General features: G+C 49.2%; 1 protein-coding gene across 1 annotated transcript in view; it reads right to left on the bottom strand.

Moving 5' to 3' along the window:
- The window catches only part of LOC144504716 (utrophin-like), a 631,247-nt gene extending 626,269 nt beyond the window's left edge, over positions 1-4,978 (bottom strand). Inside the window, 1 exon segment of the mRNA XM_078230463.1 lies at positions 4,845-4,978. The gene's annotated coding sequence lies outside the window, so the exon portion shown is untranslated.
- Between the last annotated feature and the right edge of the window lie 17,519 nt (positions 4,979-22,497).

Raw genomic sequence — 22,497 nt, 5'->3', positions numbered from 1 at the left:
GTAAAACATTTGACAAAGTCCCTCATGGTAGGCTAGTGAAAAAGGTTGGATCCCATGGGATAAAGGGGGAGGTGGCTAGATGGGTGGAGAACTGGCTTGGTCATAGAAGACAGAGGGTGGTAGTGGAAGGGTCTTTTTCCGGCTGGAGGCCTGTGACTAGTGGTGTACCGCAGGGCTCTGTATTGGGACCTCTGCTGTTTGTGATTTATATAAATGATCTGGAAGAAGGAGTAACTGGGGTGATCAGTAAGTTTGCGGACGACACAAAACTGGCAGGACTTGCAGATAGTGAGGAACATTGTCAGAGGCTACAGAAGGATATAGATAGGCTGGAAATTTGGGCAAGGAAATGGCAGATGGAGTTCAATCCTGATAAATGCGAAGTGATGCATTTTGGTGGGAATAATGTAGGGAGGAGCTACACGATAAATGGAAGAACCATAAAGGGTGTAGAGACGCAGAGGGACCTGGGTGTGCAAGTCCACAGATCTTTGAAGGTGACGTCACAGGTGGAGAAGGTGGTGAAGAAGGCATATGGCATGCTTGCCTTTATAGGACGGGGCATAGAGTATAAAAGTTGGGGTCTGATGTTGCAGATGTATAGAACGTTGGTTCGGCCGCATTTGGAATACTGCGTCCAGTTCTGGTCGCCACACTACCAGAAGGACGTGGAGGCTTTGGAGAGAGTACAGAGGAGGTTTACCAGGATGTTGCCTGGTATGGAGGGGCTTGGTTATGAGGAGAGATTGGGGAAACTGGGGTTGTTCTCCTTGGAAAGACGGAGGATGAGGGGAGACTTAATAGAGGTGTATAAAATTATGAAAGGCATAGATAGGGTGAACGGTGGGAAGCTTTTCCCCGGGTCGGTGGTGACGTTCACGAGGGGTCATAGGTTCAAGGTGAAGGGGGGGAGGTTTAACACAGATATCAGAAGGACATATTTCACACAGAGGGTCGTGGGGGCCTGGAATGTGTTGCCGGGCAAGGTGGTGGAGGCGGACACACTGGGAACGTTTAAGACTTATCTAGACAGCTATATGAACGGAGTGGGAATGGAGGGATACAAAAGAGTGGTCTAGTTTGGACCAGGGAGCGGCGCGGGCTAATTGATCCTGGTTTCTCGTTTCAAGGCTTCATTCTATGATCATCTTGCTGGTGCCAGTACAGAGTGAGACTGCGGATAGTTGGGAACCTGTCTCGGGGGCAGGAAATTCATATGGTGTTCGTGGAAGTGGAAATGACTAGGGTTGGGAAGCATTTTCCGATCGGGGCCATTGTGATCTCCTGGACTCGTTTCGATCGCCTCAGGGGGTCGGAGAGGAATTTCCCAGATTTTTTTTCCCCATATTGGCCCTGGGGTTTTTCACTCTGGGTTTTCGCCTCTCCCTGGAGATCACATGGTCTGGAATGGGGGGGTGGGGGTAAGTTAATAGGTTGTAATGAACAAAAGCATCGTAGCTGTGAGGGACAGCTCGGTGGATAGGATATTGGTATGTAGATAGGCTGGAAAATTGGGCGGGGATCCTGGATTCAGGATTCAATCCTGGACCGGGGAGCGGCGCGGGCTTGGAGGGCCGAAGGGCCTGTTCCTGTGCTGTATTGTTCTTTGTTCTTTGAGTGTTCTCTTCCTGTTGGGGAACACTTCAGCGGTCACGGGCATTCAGCCTCTGATCTTCGGGTAAGCATTCTCCAAGGCGGCCTTCACGACACACGACAGCGCAGAGTCGCTGAGCAGAGACTGATCGCCAAGTTCCGCACACATGAGGTCGACCTCAACCAGGATCTTGGGTTCATGTCACACTGTCTGTAACCCCCACGACTTGCCTGGGCTTGCAAAATCTCACTAACTGTCCTGGTTGGAGACAATACACATCTCTTTAACCTGTGCTTAACCCTCTCTCCACTCACATTGTCTGTACCTTTAAGACTTGATTACCTGTAAAGACTCGCATTCCAACCATTATTTTGTAAATTGAGTTTGTGTCTTTATATGCCCTGTTTGTGAACAGAACTCCCACTTACCTGACGAAGGAGCAGCACTCCGAAAGCTAGTGGCTTTTGCTACCAAATAAACCTGTTGGACTTTAACCTGGTGTTGTGAGACTTCTTACTTTTTTTGAAAGCATTATTATCACTAGCCAATTTTAGTTCATGTGCACAAGATTGTGGCTAAGACACTGAGGTTGATGACCACGACCACAGTTCCTCCAAGTCCACTACACTCTACCAATTATGTTGCATACAATAACAAATTAAAGGCAGATAATACTACAATCTAGCAACAAAGAGAGGACAAAGCAAGTGTCAAGCTTTCTGATCTTGACAAGAATTTACATTTGAAGTATTATATTCCCTTCTCTCTTTTCTAAGGTAAATTGCCCATTGGGCAGCATAGTAGCATGGGAGTTAGCACTGCTGCCTCACAGCTCGATCCCGGCCTTGTGTCACTGTCTATGTGGAATTTGCACGTTCTCTCCGTGTCTGCGTGGGTTTCCTCCGGGTGCTCCGGTTTCCTCCCACAGTCTAAAAGATGTGCAGGTTAGATGGATTAACGTGCTAAATTTCCCCTTAGTGACAGTGGGAACTAGTGGGGTAACGGGGATAGGGCCTGGTGGGATTGTAGTCGGTGCAGGCTCGATGGGCTGAATGGCCTCCTTCTGCACTGTAGGGATTCGATGAATTCCGGATTTCATTTTAGATTCCCAGCTCCATGCAATTCTTTACATTTCCCACAACTCATTACAAACTAATGCGCTCTTGACCTTCTTAACCCGAACCTGAAATAATGTCCCGATGGCATTACTGAGCTGTCCACACAAATGCACCAATTAAAGTAAACCAAATAGCACCTGGAATGGGGGCAGCTGAGACGCCACTGCAACCCAGGCATCCACTGACCTGCTCCAATCCCTGCACCCACTGATCCGCCCCAACCCCAGGCACCCACTGACCCGCCCCAGACCCGACACCCACTGACCCACCTCAACCCCAGGTACCCACTGACCCGCCCCAACCCCGGCACCCACTGACCCACCTCAACCCCAGGTACCCACTGACCCGCCCCAACCCCGGCACCCACTGACCCACCCCAACCCCGGCACACACTGACCCACCTCAACCCCAGGTACCCACTGACCCGCCCCAACCCCGGCACCCACTGACCCGTCCCAACCCCAGGTACCCACTGACCCGCTCCAACCCCGGCATCCACTGACCCGTCCCAACCCCAGGCACCCACTGACCTGCCCCAACCCCATCACCCACTGACCCACCCCAACCCCCACTGACCCGCCCCAACCCCGGCATCCACTGACCCGCCCCAACCCCGGCACCCACTGACCCGTCCCAACCCCAGGCATCCACAGACCCACCCCAACCCTGGGCACCCATTGATCCGCCCCAACGCCGGGCACCCATTGACCCGCCCCAACCCCGGGCACCCACTGACCCGCCCCAACCCCCACTGACCCGCCCCAACCACGGGCACCCACTGACCCGCCCCAACCGCGGGCACCCACTGACCCGCCCCAACCACGGGCACCCACTGACCCGCCCCAACCCCCACTGACCCACCTCAACCCCGGGCACCCACTGACCCGCCCCAACCCAACCCCGGGTACCCACTGACCCGCCCCAACCCCGGGTACCCATTGACCCACCCCAACCCCGGGCACCCACTGCCCCGCCCCAACCCCGGGTACCCATTGACCCGCTCCAACCCCAGGCACCCACTGACCCGCCCCAACCCCGGGCACCCAATGACCCGCCCCAATCCCCACTGACCCGCCCCAACCCCCACTGACCCACCTCAACCCCGGGCACCCACTGACCCGCCCCAACCCAACCCCGGGTACCCACTGACCCGCCCCAACCCCGGGTACCCATTGACCCGCCCCAACCCCGTGCACCCATTGACCCGCCCCAACCCCGGGTACCCATTGACCCGCCCCAACCCCGGGCACCCACTGACCCGCCCCAACCCCCACTGACCCGCCCCAACCCCGGGCACGCACTGACCCGCCCCAACCCCCACTGACCCACCCCAACCCCCACTGACCCACCTCAACCCCGGGTACCCACTGACCCGCGCCAACCCCGGGTACCCACTGACCCGCGCCAACCCCGGGCACCCACTGACCCGCCCCAACCCAACCCCGGGTACCCACTGACCCACACCAACCCCGGGCACCCACTGACCCGCCCCAACCCAACCCCGGGTACCCACTGACCCGCCCCAACCCCAGGTACCCACTGACCCACCCCAACCCCGGGCACCCACTGACCCGCCCCAACCCCGGGTACCCATTGACCCGCCCCAACGCCGGGCACCCACTGACCCGCCCCAACCCCCACTGACCCACCTCAACCCCGGGCACCCACTGACCCGCACCAACCCAACCCCGGGTACACACTGACCCGCCCCAACCCCGGGTACCCACTGACCCGCCCCAACCCCGGGCACCCATTGACCCGACCCAACCCCGGGCACCCACTGACTCGCTCCAACCCCGGGCACCCACTGACCCGCCCCAACCCCAGGCACCCACTGACCTGCCCCAATCCCCACTGACCCGCCCCAACCCCCTCTGACCCGCCCCAACCCCCACTGACCCGCCCCAACCCACACTGACCCACCTCAACCCCGGGCACCCACTGACCCGCTCCAACCACGGGCACCCTGGTGCCCCAAACCCGGGCACCCTGCTGCCTCCTCCCTCCCCCGCTCGGCCCTCGCTATTCTCCGCCCGGTTCCTCCGGTTCTCCTCACTGACGGACACCCGGATCTCTCTGTGAAGCGGCCCCGATGCTGGGCTCTCATGGCTGGTAGGAAGCGCCTGGCTTACCCGGCACACGGCTCCGGCCTCCCGGTTGCCCTCAGTCGGGGCGGCCTCAGCTGCGGTTCCCGCCCCCGGGGTTGCGGTTTCCTCCGGGTGGCCGCAGCTTCAACATGGCGCCGGGTCACATGACAGCGCCTGTCAATCAAAGCGGCAGCGGCTCGCGCAACCGGGGTCACCCTGGGGTCACCCTGCAACCCAGGGAGTCACTCTGCAACCCAGGGGGTTAACCCAGGGTCATCCTGCAACCCAGGGGGTTAACTCAGGGGTGAACCCAGGGGTCAATCCACAACCCAGAGTCACTCTGCAACCCAGGGTCAACCGACAAGCTAGGGGATCACTCTGCAACCCATGGGTTAACTCAGGGTCACACTGCAACCAGGGGGTTAACTCAAGGGTGAACCCAGGGGTCAATTCACAATCCAGGGTCACTCTGCAACACAGGAGCCAACCTAGGGGGCGGCACGGTAGCACAGTGGTTAGCACTGCTGCTTCACAGCTCCAGGGTCCTGGGTTCGATTCCCGGCTCGGGTCACTGTCTGTGTGGAGTTTGCACATTCTCCTCGTGTCTGCGTGAGTTTCCTCCGGGTGCTCCGGTTTCCTCCCACAGTCCAAAGATGTGCGGGTTAGGTTGATTGGCCAGGTTAAAAATTGCCCCTTAGAGTCCTGAGATGCATAGGTTAGAGGGATTAGCGGGTAAAATATGTGGGGGTAGGGCCTGGGTGGGATTGTGGTCGGTGCAGACTCGATGGGCCGAATGGCCTCTTTCTGCACTGTAGGGTTTCTATGATTTCTATGATAGGGGTCAATCTACATCACAGGTTCACTCTGCAATCCAGGGATCAACCTAGGAATCAAACTATGGATCAATCCATAACCCAGGAGTCAACCTGCAACCCAGGAGAAAACCTAGAGGTCAACCTGCAACACAGGAGTCAACCTAGGGATCAACTAACAATCCAGGAGTCAACCTAGGGGTCAACCTGCAACCCAGGAGTCAACTTACACGTTAACCTGCAACCTAGGAGTCAACCTAGGCATCAATCCATAACCCAGGTGTCAACCGAGTGGTCAACCTGCAACCCAGGAGTCAACCTAAGGATGAACCAACAACCTAGGGATCAACCTGCAGCCTTGGGGTCAACCCGCAATCCAGAGGTGAACCTAGGAGTCAAATAAGTAGTCAATCCCTAACCTTGGGGTCATCCTGGAACTCAGAGATCAACTACAATCAAAGAGTAATCCTGCATTCCAGTAGTTAGGCAGGAATCCTGGGACTGCTCCTCATCCTCCCCCTCAGATGCACCATATAAAGCATTCTTTCTGGTTGTATCACAGCTTGGTATGGCTCCTGCTCTGCCCAAGACCACAAGGAAGGTCGTGAATGTAGCCCAATCCATCCATTGACTCTGTCTACACTTCCCGCTGCCTCGGCAAAGCAGCCAGCATAATTAAGGATCCCAAACACCCCGGACATTCTCTCTTCCACCTTCTTCCTTCGGAAAAAAGATACAAAAGTCTGAGATCAAGTACCAACTGACTCAAGAGCAGCTTCTTCCCTGTTGCTGTCAGACTTTTGAAAGGTCTTACCTTGCATTAAGTTGATCTTTCTCTACACCCTAGCTATGACTGTAACACTACATTCTGCACTCTCTCGTTTCCTTCTCTATGAACGGTATGTTTTTGTCTGTATAGCGTGCAAGAAACAATACTTTTCACTGTATACTAATACATGTGACAATAATAAATCAAATCAAATCAAAAAATCAAACTATATGGCAACTCTGCTTATTGGCAGCTTTCATTCTGACTTATTTCATCACCCAAATACCAAGACATATCAGCTCCTACTCAACGTGATGTTGGAACTCAAAGAAGCTTGCAGTTAGAGAGGTGAAGAAAATCATTGCATTTGCTGAAAAATTGAAACAAACTTCGAAAGGCAAGAAGTGTATTGCAAATCATGTCCAAATCTGTAAATAAAAAGTTGAAGTATGCATTACTTGCATACTAAACTTTTGCGAAGCATGCACTAAGTTTAAGTATGATTGAGATGATTAAATCACTAACCCTGTCAGGCAGGGAGGAAGCAGACGTGTGAGGGAACCGTGGTTTACTAAGGAGGTTGAATCTCTTGTGAAAAGGAAGAAGGAGACTTATGTTAAGATGAGACGTGAAGGCTCAGTTAGGGAGCTTGAGAGTTACAAGTTAGCCAGGAAGGACCTAAAGAAAGAGTTAAGAAGAGCCAGGAGGGGACATGAGAAGTCTTTGGCAGGTAGGATCAAGGAAAACCCTAAAGCTTTCTATAGGTATGTCAGGAATAAAAGAATGACTAGGGTAAGATTAGGGCCAGTCAAGGACAGTAGTGGGAAGTTGTGCGTGGAGTCTGAAGAGATAGGAGAGGCACTAAATGAATATTTTTCATCGGTATTCACACTGGAGAGGGACAGTGTTGTCGAGGGGAGTACTGAGATGCAGGCTGTTGGACTGGATGGGATTGATGTTCATAAGGAGGCTGAATGCTCGTGACCGCTGAAGTGTTTCCCAACAGGAAGAGAACACTCCTGCCTAGTGATTCTCGAGTGGTGTTCATTCATTCGTTGTCATAGCGTCTGCATGGTTTCCCCAATGTACCATGCCTCGGGACATCCTTTCCTGCAGCGTAACAGGTAGACAACGTTGGCCGAGTTGCAAGCGTGTGTACCGTGTACCTGGTGGATGGTGTTTTCGCGTGAGATGATGGCATCCATGTCAATAATCCGGCACGTCTTGCAGAGGTTGCTGTAGCAGGGTTGTGTGGTGCCATGGTCACTGTTCTCCTGAAGGTTGGGTAGTTTGCTGCGGACATATGGTCTGTTTGAGGTTGTGTGGTTGTTTGAAAGCAAGAAGTGGGGGTGTGGGGATGGCCTTGGCGAGATGTTTGTCTTCATCAATAATGTGTTGAAGGCTCCGGAGGAGATGTTGTAGCTTCTCCGCTCCAGGGAAGTACTGGACGACGAAGGGTACTCTGTCCACCGTCTCCCGTGTTTGTCTTCTGAGGAGGTCGGTGCGGTTTTTCGCTGTGGTGCGTCGGAACTGTCGATCAATAAGTCGAGCGCCATATCCTGTTCTTATGAGGGCATCTCACCTGACCTGACCCACCTGACGAAGGGACAGCCTGTTCCGAAAGCTCATGGCTTTTGCTACCAAATAAACCTGTTGGACTTTAACCTGGTGTTGTTAGACTTCTTACTGTGTTTACTCCAGTCCAACGCCGGCATCTCCACATACAGGAGAGGTCCCAGAGGATTGGAGAATAGCCAATGTTGTTCATTTGTTTAAGAAGGGTAGCAAGATTAATCCAGGTAATTATAGGCTGGTGAGCCTTACGTCAGGGGTAGGGAAATTATTGGAGAGGATTCTTCAAGACAGGATTTACTCCCACTTGAAAATAAGTGGACGTATTAGTGAGAGGCAACATGGTTTTGTGAAGGGGAGGTCATGTCTCACTAACTTGATCGAGTTTTTCGAGGAAGTGACGAAGATGATTGATGAGGGTAGGGCAGTGGATGTTGTCTACATGGACTTCAGTAAGGCTTTGACAAGGTCCCTCATGGCAGACTGGTGCAGAAGGTGATGTTGCATGGGATCAGAGGTGAGCTACTCTTTTTGCCAATTATTTTGAATCTGTTCCACTCTCCCCCAGCTCTGTATAAATCCCAAACTAATCTCAATCCCCTGTTCTCTCCCTATCCTTGTATCATCCCAACCTAGTTCCATTGCCACACATTCTCCCCAAAGCTCTGCATTATTTCCAAACTAATTCAATGATTCCGCTCTCCCTCTGATTGGTCAGCAACTCTCAGAGGGCAGGATTCCCAACCCCGGGGTTGAGTCCCAGGGAAGGCTGACAACAAGCCCTCTCCAAAGACAATGGACACAGATCTCACCAGCTCTCCAGCTGGCTGGGCACCCCTATCACCAGATTCAATTCTGCCCACGGTATGAATTAAATATATCACATGAATTACCTTTAATTCCAGACACTATCATGTCATTTAATTTTCAGTTGGTCACTGGCCTAACACTCCTGTTCACACTGGCATGAATGACAACAGGAGTGCAAAATCCTGCAAGATGCTCTTTCGCATCAGTGGGAAGTCCCATCATGATTGCCCCTGCCCGTGACGTAACGGGATTCCCAACATCCAATGTCAGGAATCTCATTAGAATAAATTTAGATCTAGTTATTAGGCCTCTAAGCCTAATAATCCCCCCATTATATTATCCATTCACACTGACGTGAATTACAACTGGTCTCCTACAGCATGCACCTGGTGAGCAGACCTACAGGAGGAACTCAGCTGAGTGCATCACTCAAGTGGGGAAGAGGGTTATACCTGGGTAGTACCCGGCACTGCCTCTGGGCACTGCCTCCCATCACTGCCTCTGGGCACTGCATCCCATCACTGCCTCTGGGCACTGCTTCCCAGCACTGCCTTTGGGCACTGCCTCCTGGCACTGCTTCCCAGCATTGCCTCTGGGCACTGCCTCCTGGCACTGCCTCCCATCACTGCCTCTGGGCACTGTCTCCCAGCACTGCCTCTGGGCACTAATGTTGGCACTGCCCCAGCATCATACAGCATTGGGGACGGTGGCTTTAACACCACATTTCTCACCTGATACAACACTCTGCAAAAAAAAGGAAAAATTCCACCCACGACCTTTAGTTGTTTTTGGTGTTAAAGCGTGGATAACTCACAAATTCTTCATCTAGAATTAGTCTTAGTCTCCACTCCTTCATTTGAAACAGATGGGAACCGGGAATTCTGAATGATTCAACAGCTAGGAGAACAATGAGCTGCAGTCATCTCCCAGAATGTTCCGAGGAACTGACGTCATTTCCTAAAAGGGAATAAATCAGGAAAGTGCAGATGTGCTGGGAAAGCTGGAACTGTTGACCACAGATCATTAAGTAATCTCTGAGATTCAATCTCCCTCACACCCTTCATCAGGTTATTGTAACACCATTAAAACACTGCATTTTGGCACACAAGATTGTTACAGATTTACTGGGGAGTTTTCATGAAGGTGAGGGGGATTGTTTTGGTTGAGTTTCTTTTCCCCAATACCACTGTTCAAACTTTAAATGTTGGCTCCCTTTAAGTTGGATGCATACTTCTGAAGGACTGGTCACAAGGGTGAGAGGCCATTCATCCTGAGTGACTTCAATGCACATGTTGTGCAGACAGTGATTTATGGGCAACGTGCCTTTGTTGTCATGGGCTGGACAAAATCAAGGAGAATGGACATCTTCTTCAACTTTGTGCCCTGAATTAAGTCAGCATCACCAACACCATCTTTCAGGACAGACATAACCTCAAGGTTTCATAGCGACACCCAAGGTCTGGGCATTATCATCACCTAGTGTGACATTAGCGTACCTTTAAGAAATGTTTTTTTTTTAAAATCATGTTCCCTGCAGCTCTCAGTTTTGCTAAGTTGTCTGTAGAAGTCATTTTATTGCTACTTAAGTGGGGTTTGTTTATTTTTACTCTGGGTTGTTTTATGACTCTGCATTGTTAGGAGGAAGGTCATTTGTTTTGGACAGTTTTTTCCCTTCCTAGTGATTTTAAGGTTTCATTTTTCTGTTTGGCTGGCAACAATTAGTTTAGAAGAGACGTAAAGCTGGAAAGAAGTGTTTTTCTCTCTCTCCCTGGTTCTGGAAATTCTGCTGGTTAGCTGAAAGCAAGGCTTCTTGCCTTCCTGAGAATCTACTGTTGGTGGCTCAACCAGAGTGGCTCCCTGATGTTCTGGGAAGCTATTCTGACTCCAAGCCTGTCTGTGTGTACCTCAAGAGAACTGCAGCATTCATCTGAAGGACTCAGTTTCAGCATCACATGAGCATTAGTCTTTGCTGTGTTAAACCTGTGGAAAGAGTTTTTGCCGATGGGAAGTTTTGTTTGATTGGAACATTTTAGGTATATTTGTTTAGGGTTATACATTATCTTGATTGTTTTGTCTTTGTTTGTAATTGATAAAAGTTATTGCTAATTTTCTTTCCATTCATGTTAACTATATTCTTAAATAAACTTGTTTGATAAAAGCTCCCTGGTGGGTCATTTGAATCATACACGAAATGAAACATCTCATGCTTATCCTAGCCAAATTCAAAGTGCAAAACTTATGATCCAGGCGAGCTTCATAAAACACTTTGGAGTTTCTGACCTGGATTATAACACCTAGACCTGGTCATCATGAGAGGCACAATCTGCCCTGTGTTCTCGACACACACCTCCCACAGGGCAGATTGAAACACCAAATGCTCTTTTGGCAGCAAGACACTACTGAAAATTTCAGAGTTTTAAATACAACTGGCCAGCATGCATCAACATCCCTCGCACAAGAAATTATGCCAATACGTCACACTGTCACAAGAACAACTGTTAGGCACCAGAGGTTTACCAGGAAGCAACAATGCTGGTATCAATGAAGCTTAGGAACACAGGACTTCGGAGCAGGAATAGACCGATTGGGCCTTTTGATCCTGTTCCACTGTTAACAGCAGACGCCATCTCCCTGGTCCTGCACTCAACCCTGGAGCACCTAGATAACAAGGACACCTATGTCAGACTCTTATTTATTGACTACAGCTCAGCCTTTAACACCATTATTCTACAAACTCCATGGCCTAGGCCTCAGCTCCTCCCTCTGCGACTGGATCCTGAACTTCCTAACTCACAGACCACTATTAGTAAGGATAGGCAACAACACCTCCTCCACAATCATCCTCAGTACCAGTGCCCCACAAGGCTGTGTCCTCAGCCCCCTACTATATTCCTTATAGACCAAGACTACAGCATGCTCGATGTAGGACAGGAGAGTCTGACGCTGACCAACTTTATGATGACATGGAATCAGTGTTCCTTTTGCTCCTTTGATCCAGTGAAAGGGGTCGGGAGACGTGAAACCCTGAATGTTAACAAGGCTTTAATGAAGCAATACTACATGATTGAAAGAGCTAAGGATGCTCAAGTTGTAGGGATTTTAGTGGGGACTCTTGGTGTCGCTGACTATCTTTGTGTGGCCAAATTTCCCTCCAACTCGATTTTCAAGTTTGCTGACGACACCATCGTAGTGGGTCGGATCTCAAACAATGATGAGACAGAGTACAGGAATGAGATAGAGAATCTGGTGAACTGGTGCAGCAACAATAATCTCTCCCTCAATGTCAAAAAACTGAAAGAGATTGTCATCGACTTCAGGAAGTGTAGAGGAGAACATGCGCGTGTCTACATCAACGGGAATGAAGTAGAAAGTGTCGAGAGCTTCTAGTTTTTAGGTGTCCAGATCACCAACAACCTGTCCTGGTCCCCCCAGGCCAACACTATAGTTAAGAAAGCCCACCAATGCCTCTACTTCCTCGGAAGACTAAAGAAATTTGGCATGTCAGCTATGACAGGTTTGCTGACGACACCATCGTAGTGGGTCGGATCTCAAACAATGATGAGGCAGAGTACAGGAATGAGATAGAGAATCTGGTGAACTGGTGCGGCAACAATAATCTATCCCTCAATGTCAACAAAACGAAGCAGATTGTCATCAACTTCAGGAAGCGTAGAGGAGAACGTGCCCCTGTCTACATCAATGGGAATGAAGTAGAAAGGGTCGAGAGCTTCTAGTTTTTAGGTGTCCAGATCACCAACAACCTGTCCTGGTCCCCCCATGCCGACACTATAGTTAAGAAAGCCCACCAACACCTCTACTTTCTCAGTTGCCACACCAGTTCACCAGATCCTCTATCTCATTCCTGTACTCTGTCTCATCATTGTTTGAGATCCAACCCATTAGTGGTGTTGTCAGCAAACTTGAAAATCGAATTGGAGGGGCATTTGGCCGCACAGTCATAGGTGTATAAGGAGTATAGTAGGGGGCTGAGAACACAGCCTTGTGGGGCACCAGTGTTGAGGATGATTGTGTGGAGGTGTTGTTGCCTATCCTTACTGATTGTGGTCTGTGAGTTGGGAAGTTCAGGATCCAGTAGCAGAGGGAGGTGCCAAGGCCCAGGGGATGGAGTTTGGAGATGAGTTTCATGGGAACAATGGTGTTGAAGGCTGAGCTGCAGTCAATAAATAGGAGACTGACATAGATGTGCTCATTATCTAGGTGTTCCAGGGTTGAGTGCAGGGCCAGGGAGATGGCATCTGCTGTGGACCCGTTGCGTCAGTAGGCAAACTGTGGTGGATCCAGGTAGTCCAGGAGGCTGGAATTGATTCGTGCCATGACTAGCCTTTTGAAGCACTTCATAATGATGGATGTCAGAGCCACCGGCCAATAGTCATTAAGGCACGCTGCCTGGCTTTTCTTAGGTACCAGGATGATGGTCGTTTTCTTGAAGCAGATAGGGACCTCAGATTGTTGTAAGAGGCTGAAGATGTCTGTGAATACCTCCGCCAGCTGATCTGCGCAGGATCTGAGCGCACGTCCGGGTACCCCATCCGGGCCAGTCGCTTTTCGTGGGTTGACCTTCAGGAAGGCTGCTCTGACATCTGCAATGGTGACTCCAGATACAGGTTCATCCAGGGCTTCCAGGGTGGTGGGCACGCTCTCACTGACCTCTTGCTCAAAACTGGCGTAGAGTGCAAGGTGAGGTGATGCAATTTGGAAGGTCTACAGCAGAAGAAAAGTATACAGTAAACGGTAGAGCCCTTAGACATACTAGCATACAGAGGGATCTAGGCGTACAGATCCACAGTTCCCTGAAAGTGGCAACTCACATGGACGAGGTCGTCAAAAAGGAGTATGGCACGCTAGCCTTCATCAGTCGGGGCTTTGAGTATAGGAATTGGAAAATCATGTTGCAGCTGTATAAGACTTTGGTTAGGCCACAGTTGGAGTATTGTGTACAATTCTGGCCACCACACTACGGGAAGGATATTGATGTGTTGGAAAGGGTGCAGAAGAAATTTATCAGAATGTTTACTGGTTTGAAGGAAAAGGACTATGAAGAAAAGTTTAACAAACTTGGATTGTTTTCATTGGAGCGGGGGATATGGGGGGATCTGATAAAGGTTCACAAGATTATGACAAGCTTGGATAGAGTGGAAAGTCAGAGTCTTTTCCCCAGGGTCTAAGGGTCAATTACTCAGGGGCATAGGTTGAGAATGAGGGGGGGAAAGTTTAAAAGAGATGTCAGGGGCAGGTTTTTCACACAGAGGGTGGTGAATGCCTGGAACGCGCTGCCGGAGGAGGTGGTGGAAGCAGATTCTATAACAAGAGGCATCTGGATAGATACATGAGTAGGCAGGGAATAGAGGGATATGAACAACATAGAGGCAAGAAAATGTTAGGATAGAGAGGCATCTGTGTTGGCACATACCTGATGGGTCGAAGGGCCTGTACTGTTCTTTGACGCAGTACCTTCCGACAGAGGGTAAGCAGAGTTAAGTGTGGCTACTCCTATCATTAAGTCTGTTGTAACCTCATAGTTTTGGCATTGTAGACAGAAAAAAACTGGCAAGATTGCAATGCATAATTTTGCAACTGCACTGGAGATGGGATTGGAAAATTAACTACAGCCATTTTTACTCACTCAGTAATTTATATGCAGTTTTTGACTGTTTCATTTTTCTCAGCAGCATTTCTGCAGATTTTTAATTCTGTGTCTTTCTGAGCTGTCTCACCTGTGGCCTTGCAGCCTTTGTCTGCTTTGAACATAGAACATAGAACATAGAACAGTACAGCACAGAACAGGCCCTTCGGCCCACGATGTTGTGCCGACCTTCATCTGAAACCAAGATCAAGCTATCCCACTCCCTACCATCCTGGTGTGCTCCATGTGCCTATCCAATAACCGCTTAAATGTTCCTAAAGTGTCTGACTCCACTATCACTGCAGGCAGTCCATTCCACACCCCAACCACTCTCTGCGTGAAGAACCTACCTCTGATATCCTTCCTATATCTCCCACCATGAACCCTATAGTTATGCCCCCTTGTAATAGCTCCATCCACCCGAGGAAATAGTCTTTGAACGTTCACTCGATCTATCCCCTTCATCATTTTATAAACCTCTATTAAGTCTCCCCTCAATCTCCTCCGCTCCAGAGAGAACAGCCCCAGCTCCCTCAACCTTTCCTCATAAGACCGACACTCCAAACCAGGCAGCATCCTGGTAAATCTCCTCTGCACTCTCTCCAGCGCTTCCACGTCCTTCTTATAGTGAGGTGACCAGAACTGCACGCAATATTCCAAATGCGGTCTCACCAAGGTCCTGTACAGTTGCAGCATAACCCCACGGCTCTTAAACTCCAACCCCCTGTTAATAAAAGCTAACACACTATATGCCTTCTTCACAGCTCTATCCACTTGAGTGGCAACCTTTAGAGATCTGTGGATATGGACCCCAAGATCTCTCTGTTCCTCCACAGTCTTCAGAACCCTACCTTTGACCCTGTAATCCACATTTAAATTTGTCCGACCAAAATGAATCACCTCACATTTATCAGGGTTAAACTCCATTTGCCATTTTTCAGCCCAGCTTTGCATCCTATCTATGTCTCTTTGCAGCCTACAACACCCCTCCACCTCATCCACTACTCCACCAATCTTGGTGTCATCAGCAAATTTACTGATCCACCCTTCAGCCCCCTCCTCTAAGTCATTAATAAAAATCACAAAGAGCAGAGGACCAAGCACCGATCCCTGCGGCACTCCGCTAGCAACCTGCCTCCAGTCCGAAAATTTTCCATCCACCACCACCCTCTGTCTTCGATCAGATAGCCAGTTACCTATCCAATCGGCCAACTTTCCCTCTATCCCACACCTCCTTACTTTCATCATAAGCCGACCATGGGGGACCTTATCAAACGCCTTACTAAAATCCATGTATATGACATCAACCGCCCTACCTTCATCAACACACCTAGTTACCTCCTCAAAAAATTCTATCAAATTTGTGAGGCACGATTTGCCCTTCACAAATCCGTGCTGACTATCCCAGATTAATCCGCATCTTTCTAAATGGTCGTAAATCCCATCCCTAAGGACCTTTTCCATCAATTTACCAACCACCGAAGTCAGACTAACCGGTCTATAATTACCAGGGTCATTTCTATTCCCTTTCTTAAACAGAGGAACAACATTTGCCACTCTCCAGTCCTCTGGCACCATCCCCGTGGACAGCGAGGACCCAAAGATCAAAGCCAAAGGCTCTGCAATCTCATCCCTCGCCTCCCAAAGAATCCTAGGATACATTTCATCAGGCCCAGGGGACTTATCGACCTTCAGTTTATTCAAAACTGCCAATACATCCTCCCTCCGAACATCTATTTCCTCCAGCCTATTAGCCTTTGCATTGTTCTTTTCAGCAACTTTTTGTTGCAGATTTTGAACCTCTGTTTCTGTGTTCTCATTGTCCCCTCTGCTCATTTTGCAAGGTTCTACACTCTACTTTCATAGAATTATAGAGTGCAGAAGTGACCCTTCGGCCCATCAAGTGTACACCGACACATTAGAAACACCTGAACTCCCACTATTCCTGTTTGCCAGCACTTGGCCCATAACCCTGAACGTTAAGATGTGCCAAGTGCTCATCCAGGTACTTTTTGAAGGCAACCCGCCTCTACCAGCGTCCCAGGCAGTGCATTCCAGACTGTCACCACCCTCTGGGTAAAAAGGTTTTTCCTCACATCCCCCCTAAACCTTCTGCCCCTCACTTTGAACCTGTTTTCCCTTGTGACTGACCCTTCAACTAAGGGGAACAGCTGCTTTTCTGCCACTCTCACCACATTTCAAGTATAAGGACAGCTGTACTTCTTTAGTATGCTTCTGTGAGAGGCCTTTATTGACCTGATCTTAAGATGTTTGCCTCTGGAGGAAGACTTATGGCATGGTTCATTGTTCATCCATAGCGAGGCAAAGAGGAGTGATTTGTTGCAGGAGTCTGGCGTAAGAGATCGACTTTTAACATTACTTTATTTGCGGGCTTTATTTTTTTAAACTTTAAAGTACAAACGGGAAGTAGCTGTGGGGTATTGTGGGAAGGGTGTAGGTTTTCTTTTCAGCGCGGGAGGGTTAGGAGCAGGCCGCACTACCCAGCGGGCAGCGTCGTTAGCAGGCAGCGGAGTGAGCAGGTAGCAGAGTGAGGGTTGAAGGGCTTTGGCTCAACGGGCTTAGTCAGAAACGGGCGAGGCATGTTAGGTTCATCTCGTAGTTATACCAGTGTACTTAAAGAAAGGGCAATTATGAGTGAAAGTCCAGTTTGTTGTTCTCGGTGTCGGGTGTGGGAGTTTCTGGAGTCAGCTCGCCTCCCGGACGTCCATATCTGCGCTGGTTGCATCGAACTGCAGCTCCTAAGGGACCGCGTTACGGTACTGGAGTTACGGCTCGATGACCTTCGTCTCGTCAGGGAAAATGAGGAGCTGATAGATAGGAGTTACAGGCAGGTGGTCACACTGGGGCCACGGGAGGAAGACACGGTTAGGAAGGGGAAGGGTCAGGTACTAGAGAGTACCCCGGTGGTGCCCCTTAAAAATAAGTACTCCTGTTTGAGTGCTGTTGAGGAGAGCAGCCTACCTGGGGGAAGCAATAGTGGCCGTGCCTCCGGCGCAGAGTCCGGCCCGGCAGCTCAGAAGGGGAGGGAAAGGGAGGATGAGCAAACTGACCACAGCACCAAGGTACAGGGAGCTGTCCAAGTGGAGGGAGAAACAAAAAATGTAGGAGAAATTGGGGATAGTACACTTTTGGATGCTGTTGGGGGGGACGACTTAGCAGGGGTAAGCCATGGTGTACAGGTCACTGGCTCAGAGTCTGTCCTTGTTGCTCAGAAGGGAAGGGGGGAGAGGAGTAGAGGATTAGTCATTGGGGACTCCATAGTTAATGGGACGGATAGGAGATTCTGCGGGAACGAGAGAGACTCGCGGTTGGTGAGTTGCCTCCCAGGAGCCAGAGTCCATGATGTCTCGGATCGTGTTTTCAAAATCCTTAAGGGGGAGGGGGAGGGGGACCAGCCCCAAGTTGTGGTTCACATATGCACCCAAGACATAGGTAGGAAAAGGGATGGGGATGTAAGGCAGAAAATCAGGGAGTTAGGGTGGAAGCTTACGGCTAGAACAAACAAAGTTGTTATCTCTGGTTTGTTACCCGTGCCACGTGATAGTGAGGAGAGGAATAGGGAAAGAGAGCAGTTGAACACGTGGTTACAGAGATGGTGCAGGAGGGAAGGTTTCAGATACCTGGACAATTGGGGCTCTTTCTGGGGTAGGTGGGACCTCTACAAACAGGATGGTCTGCACCTGAACCAGAGAGGTACCAATATCTTGGGGGGGAAAATTTGTGAATGCTCTTCGGGAGGGTTTAAACTAATTCAGCAGGGGATGGGAACCTGAATTGTAGCTCCAGTGTACAGGAGGTTGAGAGTAGTGAGGTCATGGATGAGGTTTCAGGGTCGCAGGAGTGTACTGGCAGGCAGGAAGGCGGTTTGAAGTGTGTATACTTCAACGCCAGGAACATCCGGAATAAGGTGGGTGAGCTTGCAGCACGGGTTGGTACCTGGGATTTCGATGTTGTGGCCATCTCGGAGACATGGATAGAGCAGGGACAGGAATGGTTGTTGCAGGTTCCAGGGTTTAGATGTTTCAGTAAGTGCAGGGAAGGTGGTAAAAGAGGGGGAGGTGTGGCATTGTTAGTCAAGGACAGTATTACGGTGGCAGAAAGGACATTTGATGAGGACTCGTCTACTGAGGTAGTTTGGACTGAGGTTAGAAACAGGAAAGGAGAGGTCACCCTGTTGGGAGTTTTTTATAGACCTCCGAAAAGTTCCAGAGATATAGAGGAAAGGATTGCAAAGATGATTCTGGATAGGAGTGAAAGTAACAGGGTAGTTGTTATGGGGGACTTTGGGGAAAGCTATAGTTCGAGTACTTTAGAGGGGTCAGTTTTTGTCCAATGTGTGCAGGAAGGCTTCCTGACGCAGTATGTAGATAGACCAACAGGAGGCGAGGTCACATTAGATTTGGTACTGGGTAATGAACCAGGCCAGGTGTTAGGTTTGGAGGTAGGTGAGCACTTTGGTGATAGTGACCACAATTCGATTACGTTTACCTTAGCAATGGAAAGGGATAGGTATATACCAAAGGGCAAGAGTTATAGCTGGGGGAAAGGAAATTATGATGCGAATAGGCGAGATTTAGGTGGCATAGGTTGGGGAAGGAAACTGCAGGGGATGGGCACAATTGTAATGTGGAGCTTGTTCAAGGAACAGCTACTACGCGTCCTTGATAAATATGTACCTGTCAGGCAGGGAGGACATGATGTGGAGATGCCGGCGTTGGACTGGGGTAAACACAGTAAGAAGTTTAACAACACCAGGTTAAAGTCCAACAGGTTTATTTGGTAGCAAAAGCCACACAAGCTTTCGGAGCTGCAAGCCCCTTCTTCAGGTGAGTGGGGATTCTGTTCACAAACAGAGCATATAAAGACACAAACTCAATTTACATGAATAATGGTTGGAATGCGAATACTTACAACTAATCAAGTCTTTAAGAAACAAAACAATGTGAGTGGAGAGAGCATCAAGACAGGCTAAAAAGATGTGTATTGTCTCCAGACAAGACAGCCAGTGAAACTCTGCAGGTCCACGCAACTGTGGGAGTTACAAATAGTGTGACATGAACCCAATATCCCGGTTGAGGCCGTCCTTGTGTGTGCGGAACTTGGCTATCAGTTTCTGCTCAGCGACTCTGCGCCGTCGTGTGTCGCGAAGGCTGCCTTGGAGAACGCTTACCCGAATATCAGAGGCCGAATGCCCGTGACCGCTGAAGTGCTCCCCAACAGGAAGAGAACAGTCTTGCCTGGTGATTGTCGAGCGGTTTCACTGGCTGTCTTGTCTGGAGACAATACACATCTTTTTAGCCTGTCTTGATGCTCTCTCCACTCACATTGTTTTGTTTCTTAAAGACTTGATTAGTTGTAAGTATTCGCATTCCAACCATTATTCATGTAAATTGAGTTTGTGTCATTATATGCTCTGTTTGTGAACAGAATCCCCACTCACCTGAAGAAGGGGCTTGCAGCTCCGAAAGCTTGTGTGGCTTTTGCTACCAAATAAACCTGTTGGACTTTAACCTGGTGTTGTTAAATTTCTTACTGGGCAGGGAGGAAGCAGTCATGTGAGGGAACCGTGGTTTACTAAAGAGGTTGAATCTCTTGTGAAGAGGAAGAAGGAGACTTATGTTAAGATGAGACGTGAAGGCTCAGTTAGGGCGCTTGAGAGTTACAAGTTAGCCAGGAAGGACCTAAAGAGTTAAGAAGAGCTAGGAGGGGACATGAGAAGTCTTTGGCAGGTAGGATCAAGGAAAACCCTAAAGCTTTCTATAGGTATGTCAGGAGTAAAAGAATGACGAGGGTAAGATTAGGGCCAGTCAAGGACAGGAGTGGGAAGTTGTGCGTGGAGTCTGAAGAGATAAGAGAGGCACTAAATGAATATTTTTCATCGGTATTCACACAGGAGAGAGACAGTGTTGTCGAGGGGAGTACTGAGATGCAGGCTGTTGGACTGGACGGGGTTGAGGTTCATAAGGAGGAGATGTTAGCAATTCTGGAAAGGGTAAAAATAGATAAGATCCCTGGGCCGGATGGGATTTATCCTAGGATTCTCTGGGAGGCTAGAGAGGAGATTGCAGAGCCTTTGGCTTTGATCTTTGTGTCATCATTGTCTACAGGAACAGTGCCAGAAGACTGGAGGATAGCAAATGTTGTCCCCTTGTTCAAGAAGGGGAGTAGGGACAACCCTGGTAGTTATAGACCGGTGAGCTTTACTTCTGTTGTGGGCAAAATTTTGGAAAGGATTATAAGAGATAGGATTTATAATCATCTAGAAAGGAATAATTTGATTAGGGATAGTCAGCACGGTTTTGTGAAGGGTAGGTCGTGCCTCACAAACCTTATTGAGTTCTTTGAGAAGGTGACCAAAGAGGTGGATGAGGGTAAAGCGGTTGATGTGGTGTGTATGGATTTCAGCAAAATGTTTGATAAGGTTCCCCGTGGTAAGCTTTTGCAGAAAATACGGACACATGGGATTGAGGGTGATTTAGTGGTTTGGATCAGGAATTGGCTGGCTGTAAGAAAATAGAGGGTGGTGGTTGATGGGAAATATTCATCCTGGAGTTCAGTTACTAGTGGTGTACCGCAAGGATCTGTTTTGGGGCCACTACTGTTTGTCATTTTTATAAATGACCTGGATGAGGGCGTAGAAGGATGGATTAGTAAATTTGCGGATGACACTAAAGTCGGTGGAGTTGTGGACAGTGCGGAGGGAAGTGGCAGGTAACAGAGGGACATAGATAAACTGCAGAGCTGGGCTGAGAGGTGGCAAATGGAGTTTAATGCGGAAAAGTGTGAGGTGATTCACTTTGGAAGGAGTAACAGGAATACAGAGTACTGGGTTAATGGTAAGATACTTGGTAGTGTGGATGAACAGAGGGATCTGGGTGTCCATGTACATAGATCCCTGAAAGTTGGCACCCAGGTTGATAGGGTTGTTAAGAAGGCATACGGCGTGTTAGCTTTTATTGGTAGAGGGATTGAGTTTCAGAGCCATGAGGTCATGCTGCAACTGTACAAAACTCTGGTGCGGCCGCACTTGGAGGATTGCGTACAGTTCTGGACGCCGCATTATAGGAAAGATGTGGAAGCATTGGAAAGGGTGCAGAGGAGATTTACCAGAATGTTGCCTGGTATGGTGGGAAGATCGTATGAGGAAAGGCTGAGGGACTTGAGGTTGTTTTTGTTAGAGAGAAGGTTAAGAGGTGATTTAATAGAGGCATACAAGATGATCAGAGGATTAGATAGGGTGGATAGTGAGAGCCTTTTTCCTCGGATGGTGATGTCTAACACGAGGGGACATAGCTTTAAATTGAGGGGTGAGAGATATAGGACAGATGTTAGAGGTAGGTTCTTTACTCAGAGAGTAGTAAGGGCGTGGAATGCCCTGCCTGCAGCAGTAGTGGACTCGTCAACATTAAGAGCATTCAAATGGTTATTGGATAAACATATGGATGATATTGGAATAGTGTAGATTACAGGGGCTTTAGATTGGTTTCACTGGTCGGCGCAACATCGAGGGCCGAAGGGCCTGTACTGCGCTGTAATGTTCTATGTTCTATGACTGCAGAAGGCCTGAGATGTCAATCAAATTGGGTACATTTCAAAGCCCAAACAGAGCCAGACCATCAGTCAGATGCCCAAAACTCCACTTCAAAGATGCTTACAAGCTCAAAATGAAGGCCAGAGACATTGATGATTGCACCTGGGAGTAACTGACTGACAATAGAGAGAAATGGCAACACTTCTTATGGGCTGGTTTTTACCAACACAATGACCAATAGCTACAGCAACTTGGCAGCAGATGCCAATGCTGAAAACAATCCACAACATCACCCGTAGCTTCATGAGTGGCACTTGTGGCAGAAACTGCCTTTCAAAGATTGGCTATTTTAGGCATCAGTGTTAGAGTTAGGGTTGGCAAATACAATACAAATATACAGCATATGAAGACATCCTATTTGAAATGGATTGTTTGATGCACGATCATCTTTTATAGATGGAAAGATGCCGGAAAATCAGTGAAATATGGCCCCGCTGAAGACAAACTCATCACGTTGCTTGTTACTGAATGTCACACCC

This window comes from Mustelus asterias, chromosome 15 (genome assembly GCF_964213995.1).
Source record: "Mustelus asterias chromosome 15, sMusAst1.hap1.1, whole genome shotgun sequence".
Taxonomy (NCBI): domain Eukaryota; kingdom Metazoa; phylum Chordata; class Chondrichthyes; order Carcharhiniformes; family Triakidae; genus Mustelus; species Mustelus asterias.
Note: the sequence above shows the minus strand (reverse complement) of the source record. Positions and strands in the feature narration are given on the sequence as shown.